At 42.5% G+C, this 17,277-nt stretch overlaps 1 long non-coding RNA gene across 1 annotated transcript in view; it reads left to right on the forward strand.

Moving 5' to 3' along the window:
* The window catches only part of LOC132536608 (uncharacterized), a 34,899-nt gene extending 17,978 nt beyond the window's left edge, over positions 1-16,921 (forward strand). The window contains exon 2 of the long non-coding RNA XR_009548115.1: positions 16,801-16,921. This is a non-coding gene — a long non-coding RNA (uncharacterized LOC132536608). The remainder of the gene's footprint in view (positions 1-16,800) is intronic.
* Positions 16,922-17,277: the final 356 nt, after the last annotated feature.

Raw genomic sequence — 17,277 nt, forward strand, 5'->3', positions numbered from 1 at the left:
GTCCTGGTGTCCATACATCACACTAAGAGAGATTCCCAGAAGTAGGCATCCATGAGTGTCCCCTACAAAGTTGCTCTGCTTGCAGGTAGCACAAACTCCCTGGACCCTTGCTATTGAGAGACAAAAGGAAGATGGATGCCTCCATTGGCATAATTAGGAGTTTCTAGTGGAGATCACAGCCCTGCCCCTCACCTGAGGGCCTGGCTGCTGCTAATAAAGGCAATTGGAAACACCTGTTACCACTTGGGCCCTGAGAAAATACTCAGGAATCCCTCCAGGAGCTAGCAGGCTGGCAGACCTCCTGACCCCGGGATAGCTGTGCTCCTAGTTGAGAGGGCCTTCTGGCCAGAGGTGAGAATATTCCCTAGAAACAAGAAAGAACTTCAGGTTTCAAAAGGATTTGAAACCCCATGAGGCACTTGGAAAAGACATTTCACAGTCATCAAAACACCCTCTTTCAGAACCCTGGAAGCTTCTGTTTTGCGTGGAAAATCTGGACACTGGTGTGGCCATCAGTACCACAGATCCTTTACATTCGGCCCAATAGAGGGAAAGCACAATGTGTGTGCCAGGGGGATAGAGTTTCACTTCTCTTGACCTGGGCTCTCATGGAATAAGGACAAGGATTCGGTGCAGGAAATTGAGGAGGGCTGCATATAGACTGAGTGTCAGCCTCAGGGCCCTGGAGAATGGGAGTCAAGCACAGAGGGCCTGGACAGCTGCAGCTGGAGATGGACATATGCCTGTTACCTGCAGCAGGGTCGCTGTATCCTCAGTTCCCCACTGTACTACGCTATATGCAGGAGACTAAATAATCCAAAGGGCAAAGAAAGGAAAATTTCAACACCAGGAATCCCGAGTTCTCGATGCATGTACTGACTTCCAGTAAGGGCCCAGTGAAGAAGGCACATAGAGACAGTCAGAGAGACAGAATGACAGTGACAGAAAAGGACTGAAATGCTGGCCCTGTGTTTATCAGTGCCAGAGCACTGAAGACAAACCCACCATGCCCATGCATATTCTTACAAGTGGCATTGCTATTTTATGTTTGTGACAAAAGGTAACACTTACAAAATCTAGGTCTTTGCCCACTCTGAGAAGCAACACTTGGCCTGCAGCCCACTCTCCAAAACTACCCTCGCCTCACCAATTTGGAAGTAGTCTTAGTGATGCTCCAGCCAAGATGCAGGCTGGCATATTGCATCTCCCTGGCCCAACCTCAGACTGTCCTGTGTGCAGGGAACTGCACTATGTCTATTTTCATTGATTTACAGTCTTGGGATAGTCTTGGGCCAGGTGTATCCACATTACTACCCTAATCCAGAGCTGTTCAGGTCTCTAGCTAAAAAAATATTTTCAGACCTCTACATGTTATATATATATATATATATATATATATATATATATATATATATATATGTATATATATATATATATATATATATATAGAGAGAGAGAGAGAGAGAGAGAGAGAGACACTGATGTAGTCATTTTCTACAATGGATTCGATATGACATTCAAACAATTGATTGCTAAAACCTGGAGAGGAGCTGTGCATCAGGGAAAGAATTGTCCAAAGGAGTAAAATCTCCAAATCATTAGCTATATGTAGGTCCAACGGGACCGAGCAAAAAAGGCTCGAGAAGAAACTCACCCAGGAGACTCTCCTCATGGACAGGCACCACAATTTTCCTAGTCAGGCAACACACAAAGGGTAGCTGCTAGTTCCCAGTAAAAGCCTCAGGGCAAAAACCTCTCCCTCTTCAGTGTCTTTAGATCTGAAAAGAAGAAAAGCGACCAAGGGCCAAGGAGGGCTACAATGGTGTCAATATTGAGCTGTAAGTCAGAATGTGCTATGTGTTTTGCACAAAATCACCTGTGCCACAGTGATTCTGTTGTTCTTTCCCTCCCTCCCTCCCTCAAACACTCACACACACATAAACACACACACACACACACACACACACTGTCACAGTCACAGACACATCCATCGAGGCACTGGCATGATATATATATATAATGACTGGTATATATATATATGTTTATATATATGTACATATATGTATGTGTTTCATTATTAAAAACTATGAGGTATACTGGCATGGCTATGAGGAGACAGAGTATGGCTTTTTCCCAGACAGACTTACAAAGCTTAGGCTCAAGAAACCTAGGCGAAATCGCCAACAAAACAAGCCAGAGCTCAGCAGTGGCCTGGTGACTCACTTTGTATATCTGTGCCTGTCAGTAAAATAATATATAAGTAAAATATTAATGAGTGCAGACAGAGTGAGGTAGAGCCTGTGAGAGTCAGAGACAGAAAAGGGAAGAAGAGAAATAGAAGAGTTGGAAAGAGACCAGAAGTTAAAAACCTCCCGCACTGTATTCATACATGCCAGTTTCAATCCTGGGTTATAGAGACTGTAAGGCAGCAGTCTCATGTCCAGACAACCCCAGACAACCCCAGCCTTCACCATATGTGTGTAGTATTTATGACAGGAAATGTATTGTGAGTGTAAACTTCCCTTCAATTATAAGAGAAAAATCTATCAAACAGAAGAAATGACCTCTAATGGAATATAGGACTAAATAAATAAATATGCAAATAAATGGGGATGATCAAGGAGGATTTGAAAAAAAATAATAAATAAAGCACAAGAAGACCTGATTACAGCAGAAACATGAAACCATCTGCTGGGAAACAGAGGGCTGCTTCAAAAATTCCGAGACTCTTCAGACTCCAGGGAAATTAAGATTTCAGGAGAATGAAAAGAAACACATATGTATTCAAGCTTACACTAGAGAAAGGAGGCAAGTTCTGTACTATGATAATTTCAATAAGGATGCTGATAGAAATGCTATTAGAAATGCTACTGGAAAGTTCTATTATTTATAACTGTATTGAATCCTGCTCCAGCTATGTGGCCAATTATTCATAAAAAAGAAGCTGTTATAAATGTGTTAATTCATATTAAGACCAATTACATAGTTTGGCAATTCCAAAAATGACAGATATATATATGTATATTTATATATGTATATTTATATATGTATATGGATGTATATATTTATTGTAAAGTCTGAGAGATACTGCCATGGATATGAGGTGACAGAATATGGCTTGAGTCAAAGAGACTTACAAAGCTGAGGCTCAAGTAGCCTAGGTGAAAACACCAACAAAAAAGCCAGAGCTCAGCAGTGCTCTGGCAACTCTCTCTGTATATCTGGGCCTGTCAATAAAATAAGGATATCAGTAAAATACTACTGAGTGCAGACAGAGTGAGTGAGAGCCTGTGAGAGTCAGAGACAGAGAAGGCAAGAAGAGAAATAGAAGAGATGAAAAGAGACCAGAATTCAAAAACCTCCTACACTGTGTTCATTAATGACAGGCTCAAACCTGGCTTGTAGAGATTGTAAGGAAGCCGCTCTCATGCCCACAGACCCCAGACAGCCCCAGCCTTCACCATATGCTGTACTACCAGACCTGACACTAATGTGTGTGTGTGTCTGTGTGTGTGTGTGTGTGTCTGTCTGTGTGTGTCTGTGTGTGCTCAGAGCTCACTTGTAGTAGTCTCAGAGCATGGGTGTCCAGGTAGCCAGTCTCACCTGCAACTTATGTACAGAGAACCTAGCTGGTCAGGGCAATCCAGTTAGCCCAGATTCTGGCTAGGCAAGAATGCCAGAGAACTATGTGGAAGCCCAGGACCCCATTTTGAGCCCCTGGTCACCACTTGCCCAGCTAGGGAAAAGCTGGGCTAGTGGCAAATAAGAGCTGCAGCTGTCTCTCTTTCTCTCTTCTTGCTTGGGCCCTGCTATCTCAATTTATGACTGTTTCCTTCTCCTCAATAAGAAAGTTACAAATGATGTACAGAAATACAGGGAAATTGGGAAAAATCAACCCTGTAGACACTATTACATGTAACTGTTGACTGTAAACCATTCATCCCCCAAGAAAGAACAGAATAAATATTTGTGAGGTTAAAAACACTGTAGGTTAAATAGGGAACATTTATTAGAGCCATGCAATACTAATCCATTGTGCATTGGATGTCACTGTCAAAAACAGTGCAGTAGTAGTTGTAGTAGTGTGTAGTATCTGCAAAAGGAAATGGATTGTGTGTCCAAAATTCCCTTCAATTATAAGAGAAAATCTATCAGGCAGAAGAAATGACCCCTCATGTGATATCGGAATAAATATATAAATAAATATGAAAATATATGGGGATGATCTAGGAGGATTTGAAAAAAATAAAAAATAAAAACAAAAACCACAGGAAGACCTGAATGCAGCAGAAATATAGAAAATGTCTGCTGAGAAACAGAGGGCTGCTTCAAAAATTCCCTGACAATTCAGGGTCTAGGCAAATTAAGAATTCCTGTGAATGAAAAAAACACATACATATTGAAACTTACACTAGAAATTGGAGGCTAATTCTGTGCTATGATAATTACAATAAGGATACTGATAGAAAGGCTATTGGAAATGCTCCTGGAGGTTTATAATTTATAATTGTATTGAAACCTGCTCCAACTATGTGACCAATTATTTATGAATAAAGAGGCTGTTATAAATGTGGTAATTCTGCATTAAGATCAAATAAAAAGGTCAACAATTCTAAAAATGACTGATATATATATATGTACCTATATGTATGTGTTTCTTTATTATAAACTATGAGGTATACTGGCATGGATATGAGGAGACAGAGTATGGCTTGTGCCAGAGAGACTTACAAAACTGAGACTCCAGAAACCTAGGTGAAATCGCCAACAAAACAAGCCAGAGCTCATCAGTGCCCTGGTGACTCTCTTTGTATATCTGGGCCTGTCAGTAAAATAATGTATAAGTAAAATATTAATGAGTGCAGACAGAGTGAGTGAGAGCCTGTGAGAGTCAGAGACAGAGAAGGCAAGAAGAGAAATAGAAGAGTTGGAAAGAGACCAGAAGTCCAATACCTCCCACACTGTGTTCATACATGACAGGTTCAAACCTGGGTTGTAGAGATTGTACGGCAGCAGTCTCATGTCCACAGACTCCAGACAACCCCAGCCTTCACCATATGTGTGTAGTATTTACCACAGGAAATGTATTGTGAGTGTAAACTTCCCTTCAATTATAAGAGAAAAATCTATCAAGCAGAATAAATGACCCCTCATGTAATATAGGACTAAATAAATAAATAAATAAATAAATAAGCAAATAAATTTGGATGATCTAGGAGGATTTGACAAAAATGAAAAATAAAAACAGAAAGCACAAGAAGACCTGATTAGAGCAGAAACATAGAAACCATCTGCTGAGAAACAGAGGGCTGCTTCAAAAATTCTGAGACACTTCAGAGTCCAGGGAAATTAAGACTTCAGGAGATTGAAAAGAAACTCATATGTATTGAAGCTTACACTAGAGAAAGGAGGCAAGTTCTGTACTATAATAAGTATAATAAGGATGCTGATAGAAATTCTATTAGAAATGCTACTGGAAGGTTCTATTATTTATAGTTGTATTGAATCCTGCTTCAACTATGTGGCCAATTATTAATGAAAAAGGAAGCTGTTATAAATGTGTTAATTCTGATTAAGATCAATTACATAGGTTGATAATTCCAAAAATGACATATATATATATGTATATTTATATATGTATATATATATGTATATGGATTTATATCTTTATTATAAAGTCTGAGACATACTGCCATGGATATGAGGAGACAGAATATGGCTTGTGTCAGAGAGACTTACAAAGCTGAGGCTCCAGTAGCCTACGTGAAATCACCAACAAAACAAGCCAGAGCTCAGCAGTGCTATTGCAATTCTCTTTGTATATCTGGGCCTGTCAATAAAATAAGGATATCAGTAAAATACTACTGAGTGCAGACAGAGTGAGAGAGAGCCTGTGAGTGTCAGAGACAGAGATGGCAAGAAGAGAAATAGAAGAGTTGGAAATAGACCAGAAGACAAAAGCCCCATAGACTGTGTTCATTCATGACAGGTTCAAATCTGGGTTGTAGAGATTGTAAGGCAGCAGCTCTAATGCCCACAGACCCCAGAAAACCCATGCCTTCACCATATGTGTGTAATATTTTCCCCAGGAAATGTAATGTGCGTCAAAACTTCCCTTCAATTATAAGAGAAAATCTATCAAGCAGAAGAAATGACCCCTCATGTGATACCTGACCAAATAAATAAATATGCAAATAAATGGGGATGATCTAGGAGGACTTCAAAAAATAAAAAAATGAAAACAAAAACCACAAGAAGACCTGATTACACCAGAAACATAGAAACCATCTGTTGAGAAACAGAGGGCTGCTTCAAAAATTCCCTAACACTTCAGGATCCAGGGAAATTAAGATTTCCAGAAAAAGAAAACAAACACATATGTATTGAGGCTTACACTAGAAAAAGAAGGGAAGTTCTGGGCTATGATAATTACAATAAGGATGCTGATAGAAACACGATTAGAAATGCTACTGGAAGGTTCTATTATTTATATTTGTATTGAATGCTGCTCCAACTGTATGGCCAATTATTTCTGAAAAACTAGGCTGTTATAAATGTGGTATTTCTGAATTAAGGTCAAATACATATGTCAACAATTCTAAAAATGACAGATATATATATATGTATATATATTTATATATGTATATATATATATATCTTTAATATAAACTCTGAGTGATACTGGCATGGAAATGAGGAGACAGAATATGGCTTGTGTCAGAAAGACTTACAAACTGAGGCTCCAGTAGCCTAGGTGAAATCGCCAACACAACAAGCCAGAGGTCAGCAGTGCTCTGGTAACTCTCTTTGTATATCTGGGCCTGTCAGTAAAATAAGTATATAAGTAAAATATTAATGAGAGAAGACAGAGTGTGTGAGAGCATGTGAGAGTTAAAGACAGAGAAGGCGAGAAGAGGAATAGATGAGTTGGAAAGAGACCAGAATTCAAAAACCTCCTACATTGTGTTCATTGATGAAAGGTTCAAACTTGGCTTGTAGAGATTGTAAGGCAGCAGCTCTCATGTCCATAGACCCCAGATGCCCCAGCCTTCACCATATGCTGTACTACCAGACCTGACAGTAATGTGTCTGTGTGTGTGTGTGTCTGTCTGTCTGTGTGTGTCTGTGTGTGCTCAGAACTCACCAATGGAAGTCGTGGAAAATCTGGACACTGGTGTAGACATCAGTACCACAGTTTCTTTACATTTGGCCCAATAGAGGGAAAGCACAATGTGTGTGCCAGGGGGAGAGTTTCACTTCTCTTGAACTGGGCTCTCATAGAATAAGGACAAGGATGCGGTGCAGGAAATTGAGGAGGGCTGCATGTAGGCTGAGTGTCAGCCTCAGGGCCCTGGAGAATGGGAGTCAAGAACAGAGGGCCTGGACAGCTGCAGCTGGAGATGGACATATGCCTGTTACCTGCGGCAGGATCGCTGTCTCCTCATTTCCCCAATGTACTACACCATATGCAGGAGACTGAATAATCCAAAGGGCAAAGAAAGGAATATTTCAACACCAGGAAGTCCAATATCACGATGCATGCACTGACTTCCAATAAGGGCCCAGTAAAGAAGGCACATAGAGACAGTCAGAGAGACAGAATGACAGTGACAGAAAAGGACTGAAATTCTGGCCCTGTGTTGATCAGTGCCAGAGCACTGTAGACAAACCCTCCATGCCCATGCATACTTCTTACAAGCGGCATTGTTATTTTATGTTTGTGAGGAAAGGTTACACTTAGAACATCTAGGTCTTAGCCCACTCTGAGAAGCAACACTTGGCCTGTAGCCCACTCTCCAAAATTGCCCTCGCCTCTCCATTTGTAAATAGTCTTAGTGATGCTAAAGCCAAGATTCAGGCTGGTGTATTGCATCTCCCTGGTCCAGCCTCAGACTGTGCTGTGTGCAGGGAACTGCACTGTGTCTATTTCTTCTTTGATTTACAGTTTTTGGATTGGACTCGGTGGACAAAAAGAGCAAGAGGGAAGTAGATGATTTGGCAGTGGTAGTTAGTGCTGAGAGAGATTTGTAGAGTGATAAGAGGTATACGAATGCCTCTGTGAGATGTCTCCCATGACTGTGGCTCAGAAGGGTCAAATGTATCTGCATTCTTACCCTAATCCAGAGTTGTGCAGGTCTCTAGCTAAAAAATATTTTCAGACCTCTACATGTTACATATATATATGAGAGAGAGAGAGAGAGACACTGATGTAGTCATTTTCTACAATGGATTCTATAGGACACTCAAAGAATTGATTGCTAAAACCTGGAGAGAAACTGTGCATCAAGAAAAGAATTGTCCAAAGGAGTAAAATCTCAAAATCATTAGCTATATGCAGCTCCAACGGGACAGAGTGAAAAAGGTTTGAGAAGGAACTCATCAAGGAGACTCTCCACATGGACAGGCACCACAAGTTTCCTAGTCTGGCAACACACACAGGGCAGCTGTTAGTTCCCAGTGCAAGCCTCAGGGCAAAAACCTCTCCCTCTTCAGTGTTTTTACATCTGAAAAGAAGCAAAGTGACCAAGGGCCAAAGAGAGCTACAATGGTGTCAATATTGAGCTGTAAATCAGAATGTACCAAGTGTTTCACAAAAAAATCACTTTATTATAAACTGTGAGTGATACTGGCATGGAAATGAGGAGACAGAATATGGCTTGTGTCAGAAAGACTTACAAACTGAGGCTTCAGTAGCCTAGGTGAAATCGCCAACACAACAATCCAGAGCTCAGCAGTGTTCTGGTAGCTCTCTTTGTATATCTGGTCCTGTCAGTAAAATAAGTATATAAGTAAAATATTAATGATTGAAGACAGAGTGTGTGAGAGCATGTTAGAGTTAGAGACAGAGAAGGCGAGAAGAGAAATAGATGAGTTGGAAAGAGACCAGAATTCAAAAACCTCCACACTGTGTTCATTGATGACAGGTTCAAACCTGGCTTGTAGAGATTGTAAGGCAGAAGCTGTCATACCCACAGACCCCAGACATACCCAGCCTTCACCATATGCTGTACTACCAGACCTGACACTAATGTGTGTGTGTGTGTGTCTGTCTGTCAGTGTGTTTCTGTGTGTGCTCAGAACTCACCTATAGTAATCTCAGAGCATGGGTGGCAAGGTAGCCAGCCTCACCTGCAATTTATGTACAGAGAACCTAGCTGTTTAGGGAAAGCCAGCTATCCCAGATTCTCGCTAAGCAAGAATGCATATGCAAAGGGACTCTCATGTCTCCCTCTCCTGAGTTCCCGATTCAATCTCATGCCTCACTATCATTCAAACACTGCCAACGGGGTAAGCTGGGGCACCCCTCAGAATTCAGGGGCAGGACGCTGGCCAGTCACATTTCACTGCATACTCAGCCTCCAGGCTCCAAGTCCACTTGTCAGGGCAGCAGATTAGAAGCCCAGAAAGAACCCAGAAAGAGTTCCAACATAGATGGGAACTGTTTTTGACAAAACAATAGTGGATGAACCCGGCCGCTTATGCCTCCCCTTTCGGTCCGGCTAAGGAAATTGCTCCTGTGGTCTCACAATCCCTGATCATGGTGTCCTGGTGTCCAAACATCACACTCAGAGAGATTCCCAGAAGTAAGCATCTATGAGTGTCCCATACAAAGTCGGTCTGCTTGCAGGAAGCACAAACTCCCTGGGCCCTTGCTATGGAGAGACAAAAGGAAGATGGATGCCTCCATTGGCTGAATTAGGAGTTTCCAGTGGAGATCACAGCCCTGACATCACCTGAGGGCCTGGATTCTGCTAATAAAGGCAATTGGAAACACCTGTTACCACTTGGGCCCTGAGGACATACTCAGGAATCCCTCCAGGAGCTAGCAGGCTGGCAGACCTCCTGACACTGGAATATCTGTGCTCCTAGTTGGGAGGTCCTTCTAGCCAGAGGTGAGAATATTCCCTAGATACAAGAAAGAACTTCAGGTTTCAAAAGGATTTGAAACCCCATGAGGCACTTGGAAAAGACATTTCACAGCCATCAAAACACCCTCTTTCAGAATCCTGGAAACTTCCATTTTGCGTGGAAAATCTGGACACTGGTGTGGCCAACAGTACCACAGATCCTTTACATTCGGCCCAACAGAGGGAAATCACAATATGTGTGCCAGGGGGATAGAGTTTCCTTCTCTTGAGCTGGGCTCTCATGGAATAAGGACTAGGATGCTGTGCAGGAAGGTGAGGAGGGCTGCATTTAGGCTGAGTGTCAACCTCAGGGCCCTGGAGAATGGGAGTCAAGCACAGAGGGCCTGGACAGCTGCAGCTGGAGATGGACATATGCCTGTTACCTGCAGTAGGAATTGCTGCCTCCTCAGCTCCCCAGTGTACTACGCCATATGCACGAGATTAAATAATCCAAAGGGCAAAGAAAGAAAATTTCAACACCAGGAAGACCGAGTTAACTATGTATGCACTGACTTCCAATAATGGCCCAGTGAAGAAGGCACGTAGAAACAGTCAGAGAGACAGAATGACAGTGACAGAAAGTACAGAAATTCTGGCCCTGTGTTGATCAGTGCCAGAGCACTGAAGAGAAACCCTCCATGCCCATGCATACTTCTTACAAGTAGCATTGTTATTTTATGTTTGTGAGGAAAGGTTACACTTAGAACATCTAGGTCTTAGCCCACTGTGAGAAGCAACACCTGGCCTGCAGCCCACTCTGCAAAACTTCCCTCGCCTCTCCAATTTGGAAGTAGTCTTAGTGATGCTCCAGCAAAGATGCAGGCTGGTGTATTGCATCTCCCTGGTCCAGCCTCAGACTGTCGTGTGTGCAGGGAACTACACTATGTTTATTTCTTCTTTGATTTACAGTTTTGGGATAGGACTTGGTGGAAAAAGAGAGCAAGAGGGAAGTAGATCATTTGGCAGTGGTAGTTTGTGCTGAGAGAGATTTGTAGACTGATAAGAGGTATAGGAATGCTGTTTTGATGATGATGGCTTTATAATATTGTTTAAGGTCTGGGAGTGTGATGCTTCCATTTCTGTTTCTTTTCCTTAAGTTGGTTTTGGCAATTCTAGGTGTTTTCAGGTTCCAGATAAATGATTGTAGTGTTTGCTCTATTCTCTTAAAGAAGCTTGGTGGAACTTTGATGGGTATTGCATTAAATTTGTATATGGCTCTGGGGAGAATATTCATTTTGATGATATTTATTCTTCCAATCCATGAGCATGGGATATATTTCCAATTCTTGGTATCTGTTTCTATTTCCTTGAATAGTGACTCATAGTTTTCAGTATACAAGTCTTCTCTTCTTTGGTCAACTTTATTCCTAGGTATTTGATTGATTTTGCTGAAACAGTAAATGGGAGTGATTTCTGGATGTCTTCTTCTTCAGATTTAGTGTTTGCATAAAGAAATGCCACTGATTTTTGTACATTGATTTTGTAGCCTGATACTTTGCTATATTGCCTAATAACTTCCAGTAATTTTCTACTGGATGCTTTAGGTCTTTCTATGTATACTATCATATCATCTGCAAATAGTGAGAGCTTGACTTCTTCCCTTCCAATCTGTATCTCTTTGATTTCTTTCTCTTGCTTGATTGCTATGGCAAGAACTTCCAATACTATGTTGAAGAGTAATGGTGACAGTGGACAGCCCTGTCTAGTCTCCGATCTGAGGGGGAATGATTTCAGCTTCTGTCCATTGAGTATGATGTTGGCTGTAGGTTTGCTATATATAGACTCCACTATCTTGATGAATTTCCCATCTATTCCCGTTTTTTTGTAGAGTTTTGAGCATGAATGGGTGTTTGATTTTGTCAAAGGCTTTCTCTGCATCTATTGAGATAATCATGTGGTTTTTGGCTTTGCTTTTATTGATGTGGTAAATGACATTGATTGACTTACGGATGTTGAACCAGCCTTGCATTCCTGGGATGAATCCCACTTGGTCAAGATGAACAATCTTTTTGATGTGTTGCTGTATCCGGTTGGACAAGATCTTGTTAAAACCCAGTGGTGAGGGGTAGACATGTAGCTTCCTGGGCCAGTGGGGGTTGGGAGTGGGCGGGAAGGATGGGTCACAGCCCTTTGGTGGTGGGAATGGTGTGATGATAATATTAAGTGATGATAATATTAACTATCGATTGTCTTTTTGAACCCTAAGACAGCAGGAAACTCACATCTTCACTATAGAGCCCCTACTTCCCCCAGTCCTGGAACCCTTGGATAGGGCCCACTTTCCCGTATGCATCTCCTAATCTAAACCAAATAATATTGCATCCGCCGATCACAACCTAACCAAAGCAATGATTGCCACCTCAATATGCTTCACCTCAGACTGTATCCAGAGACTTCACGTGTGGAATGACAACCCTTCAACTTCATTACTCGGGTGAGACCTTTCCTTTTATAGTACACTCTAATTTCATTTCAGTTAGTTCACTTTCTAACAAAGTCCCATAATCTAGATATACACCAGTTTCTGTGTGAGAGAGCTTATGTGCACATGTATCCATAAACTACTGCAAAATATATACCTGAAAGCAGAAGTACACTAGGGTTTGCAGTGAGTACCTCCCTAAAACTTCCTCTCCACTATTCCAAGCTTGGGATCCATGATTGCTCAACAAACTTTTTGGCCTCATATGTTAACTCTTTTTTCAATCACCAGGTTTCAGATGCCACCAGGATGCTGGCTAGGCTTCCCTGTATTGAAGACCCCACCAATGTGTCCTGGAGCTCAGTTTCCCCAGAGACACACCTTACTAGGGAAAGAGAGAGGCAGACTGGGAGTATGGACCGACCAGTCAACACCCATGTTCAGCGGGGAAGGAATTACAGAAGCCAGACCTTCTACCTTCTGCAACCCTCAATGACCCTGGGTCCATGCTCCCAGAGGGCTAGAGAATGGGAAAGCTACCATTGGAGGGGGGGATTATGGGGATTGGGTGGTGGGAATTGTGTGGAGTTGTACCCCTTCTACCTTATGTTTTTGTTCACTAATCCTTTCTTAAATAAAAAATTAAAAAAAGAGCTATAGGAATGGCTCTGTGAGATGTCTCTCATGTCTGTAGCTTAGAAGGGCCAGGTGTATCCGCATTACTACAATAATCCAGCGCTGTGCTGGTCTCTAGCTAAAAATATTTTCAGACCTCTAAATGTTACATACATATATATATATATATATATATATATATATATATATATAGAGAGAGAGAGAGAGAGAGAGAGAGAGACTGATGTAGTCATTTTCTACAATGGATTCGATATGACATTCAAACAATTGATTGCTAAAACCTGGAGAGAAACTGCATCAGGAAAAGAATTGTCCAAAGGAGTAAAATCTCCAAATCATTAGCTATATGCAGATCCAAAGGTACCAAGCGAAATAGGGTCGAGAAGGAACTCATCCAGGAGACTCTCCACATGGACAGGCACCACAAGTTTCCTAGTCTGGCAACACACACAGGGCAGCTGCTAGTTCCCAGTGCAAGCTTCAGGGCAAAAACCTTTCCCTATTCAGTGTCATTACATCTGAAAAGAAGAAAAGTGACCAAGAGCCAAGGAGACCTACAATGGTGTCAATATTGAGCTGTAAATCAGAATGTGCCAAGAGTTTTGCACAAAATCACCTGTGCCACAGTGATTCTGTTGTTCTCTCTGTCTCTCCCTCACACACACACACACACACAAACACATACTCTCACAGTCACACACTCACACATTCACAGAGGCACAGGCACAAACGGAGTTATACACATGCGCACTGGAAAGCTTCTGCAAGGCAGGTCCCTGGGCTGAACCCTGCTTCTCACTTCCTGGAAGCACACCCAGCCTTTTAAGGACAGCTCTGAGCTCTCAAAGTCAGGCTTCCTTCAAATGGCCCTCTCACAGGGCGCCAGCCATGCTCTGATAGGCCAGAGGCCTAGACCAAGTCCAGAACCCCTCCCAGCAATCTCATTGGCCAGTGTGCTTGGACATGCCCAGGAGGGTCAGGGCCCCTAGTGAGTGATTGGCCAGCGGCCTTGAGCACCACCAACACGGACTTGGAGCACGCTCATTGGGCAGCCTCTGGAAGGCCCGCCCACCAGCCACATCAGCTCGACTCTGATTGGCCTGTTGTTCCAGGGACACGCCCCCAGCCAGCCAGAGAATGTGAGAGTTAGAGAAGGCGAGAAGAGAAATAGATGAGTTGGAAAGAGACCAGAATTCAAAAACCTCGTACACTGTGTTCATTGATGACAGGTTCAAACATGGCTTGTAGAGATTGTAAGGCAGCAGCTCTCATGCTCACAGACCCCAGATAGCCCCAGTCTTCACCATATGCTGTACTACCAGACCTGACAGTAATGTGTGTGTGTTTGTGTGTCTGTCTGTCAGTGTGTGTCTTTGTTTGCTCAGAGCTCACCTGTAGTAGTCTCAGAGCATGGGTGTCAAGGTAGCCAGCCTCACCTGAAACTTATGTACAGAGAACATAGCTGGTCAGGGCAAGCCAGCTAGCCCAGATTCTGGCTAAGCAAGATTGCCAGAGAACTACGTGGAAGCCCAAGACCCCATTTTGAGACCCTGGTCACCACTTACCCAGCTAGGGAAAAGCTGGGCTAGTGGCAAATCAGAGCTGCAGCTGTCTCTCTGTCACTCTTCCTGCTTGGGCCCTGCTCTCTCAATTTATGACAGTTTCCTTCTCCTCAATAGGAAAGTTACAAATGATGTACAGAAATACAGGGAAAGTGGGAAAAATTACCCCCATAGCCAATATTACATGTAACTGTTGACTGTAAACCATTCATCCCCCATGAAAGAACAGAATAAATATTTATGAGGTTAAAAACTTTGTAGGTTAAATAGGAAACATTCTTTTGAGCCATGCAATACTAATCCATTGTGCATTGGATGTCACTGTCACAAACATTGCAGTAGTAGTTGTAGTAGTGTGTAGTATCTGCAAAAGGAAATTTATTGTGTGTCCAAAGTTCCCTTCAATTATAAGAGAAAATCTATCAGGCAGAAGAAATGACCCCTCATGTGATATCGGACTAAATATATAAATAAATATGCAAATATATGGGGATGATCTAGGAAGATTTGAAAACATAAAAAAATAATAAAAACAACAGGACTACATCAAATTGAAAAGCTTCTGCACATCCAAAGAAATTATTAAACAAACAGAGAGTTCCCTCACAGAATGGGAGAAGATCTTCACATGCCAGACATCAGACAAGAAACTATTCACCAAAATATATAAAGAGCTCAGAAAACTTAGCACCAAAAAAGCAAATGACCCCATCCAAAAATGCGCAGAGGAAATGAACAAAACATTCACCTCAGAGGAGATCCAAAAGGCTAACAAACATATGAAAAATTGCTCTAGGTCATTGATTGTCAGAGAAATGCAAATTAAGACAAAACTAAGATACCACCTCACTCCTGTAAGAATGGCATACATCAAAAAGGACAGCAGCAACAAATGCTGGAGAGGATGTGGGGACAGAGGAACCCTTTTACATTGCTGGTGGGAATGTAAATTGGTACAGCCTCTGTGGAGAGCAGTCTGGAAAACTCTCAGAAGGCTAGACATGGACCTTCCATATGATCCAGTAATTCCTCTCCTGGGGTTATACCCCAAGGACTCCATAACACCCAACCAAAAAGAGGTGTGTACTCCTATGTTCATAGCAGCACAATTCATAATAGCTAAATCCTGGAAGCAACCCAGGTGCCCAAGAACAGATGAGTGGCTGAGAAAGCTGTGGTATATATACACAATGGAATACTATGCAGCTATCAAGAACAATGAACCCACCTTCTCTGACCCATCTTGGACAGAGCTAGAAGGAATTATGTTAAGTGAACTAAGTCAGAAAGATAAAGATGAGTATGGGATGATCCCACTCATCAACAGAAGCTGACTAAGAAGATCTGAAAGGGAAACTAAAAGCAGGACCTGATCAAATTGTAAGTAGGGCACCAAAGTAAAAACCCAGTGGTGAGGGGTAGACATGCAGCTTCCTGGGCCAGTGGGGGGTGGGAGTGGGTGGGGGGGATGGGTCACAGTCCTTTGGTGGTGGGAATGGTGTTTATGTACACTCCTAGCAAAATGTAGACATATAAATCAGTAGTTAATTAATATGAGAGGGAGGAAATCAGTTGTATGTCTCAAAGTTTCTCAAAAGACAAACTGAATCTTTTTAATATATAGGCTATGTATTTGATATGCGGACTCTCTCAAAAGCCTAGACCAAGTAGATTAAAAGCATCCAATAGCACAGCTATATACAAGATACTGGATAATGTACAGCAAACCATAACAAAGGGACTTTTCAAAGTTAACCCAATGCCCCGGCCAGCAGGGCGGTGAGCAGGGGCTAGCAACCCAATGAGACCTGAAATTATAGGGACAAGAGACGCGAAGAATGAGAGCAAGTCAAGTTTCTGATCAAGCTCTAAATTTTATTGAGAATACAGGCATTATAAGGCTTTGGGGAAGGAGAGGGAATGCTGGAGGATGCCAGGAGCCATTTCTCTGCTTTGATAGATGATTAGCTTTGAAACAATGGAAGCCCTCGAGACAAGTTTCATTTCCCCCTGGGCAAGCCATTTCCCCCTCAGGTGGACCATTTATCAGAAACAGTGACACAACACATAGTTGTGGTAGCAAACATGATTTCATCCATTGTATGTTGCAAGGAACATTCCCCCTTTGAAGATTGCTCCCCCTCCTCCTCCTCCAGCACTTCCCCCTCCTTCCCCAAAGCCTTATAATGCCTGTGTTCACAATAAAATTTAGAGCTTGATCAGAAACTTGACTTGCTCTCGTTCTTCGCGTCTCTTGTCCCTATCATTTCAGGTCTCATTGGGTTGCTAGCCCCTGCTCACCGCCCTGCTGGCCGGGGCATTCTGGCGCCCGAGCGTGGGGCAAAGAAGCCTTCTGGACCTAGAAACTCCGCTGATCGAGGGGGTAGGCCTACCCGAATTCACAGAGTCACCGCGGCCGAGGGGGTAACGCAAAGACTCGCAGAGATCGCCACGGAAATACCCGCCCGTGAGTCGCATCTGGGGAAGAGTGTCACAGCGGCTGAGGTAAGCAAAACCATGGGACATGAATTTAGCAAACAAGACTTATTCATTAAAGGACTCAAGGAGTCACTCAAGACGCGAGGAACTAGGGATAAAAAGAAAGAATTAAAGAAGTTTTTAGATTATATTGCAAATATTTGCCCCTGGTTCCCCCAGGAAGGCACTATAGATGAGAAACGTTGGAGGAGAATTGGTGACTGTCTTAATGATCACTATCAGTCTTTTGGTCCTGAACGTGTACCTGTTT

This window comes from Erinaceus europaeus, unplaced genomic scaffold (assembly GCF_950295315.1).
Source record: "Erinaceus europaeus unplaced genomic scaffold, mEriEur2.1 scaffold_363, whole genome shotgun sequence".
Classification (NCBI taxonomy): domain Eukaryota; kingdom Metazoa; phylum Chordata; class Mammalia; order Eulipotyphla; family Erinaceidae; genus Erinaceus; species Erinaceus europaeus.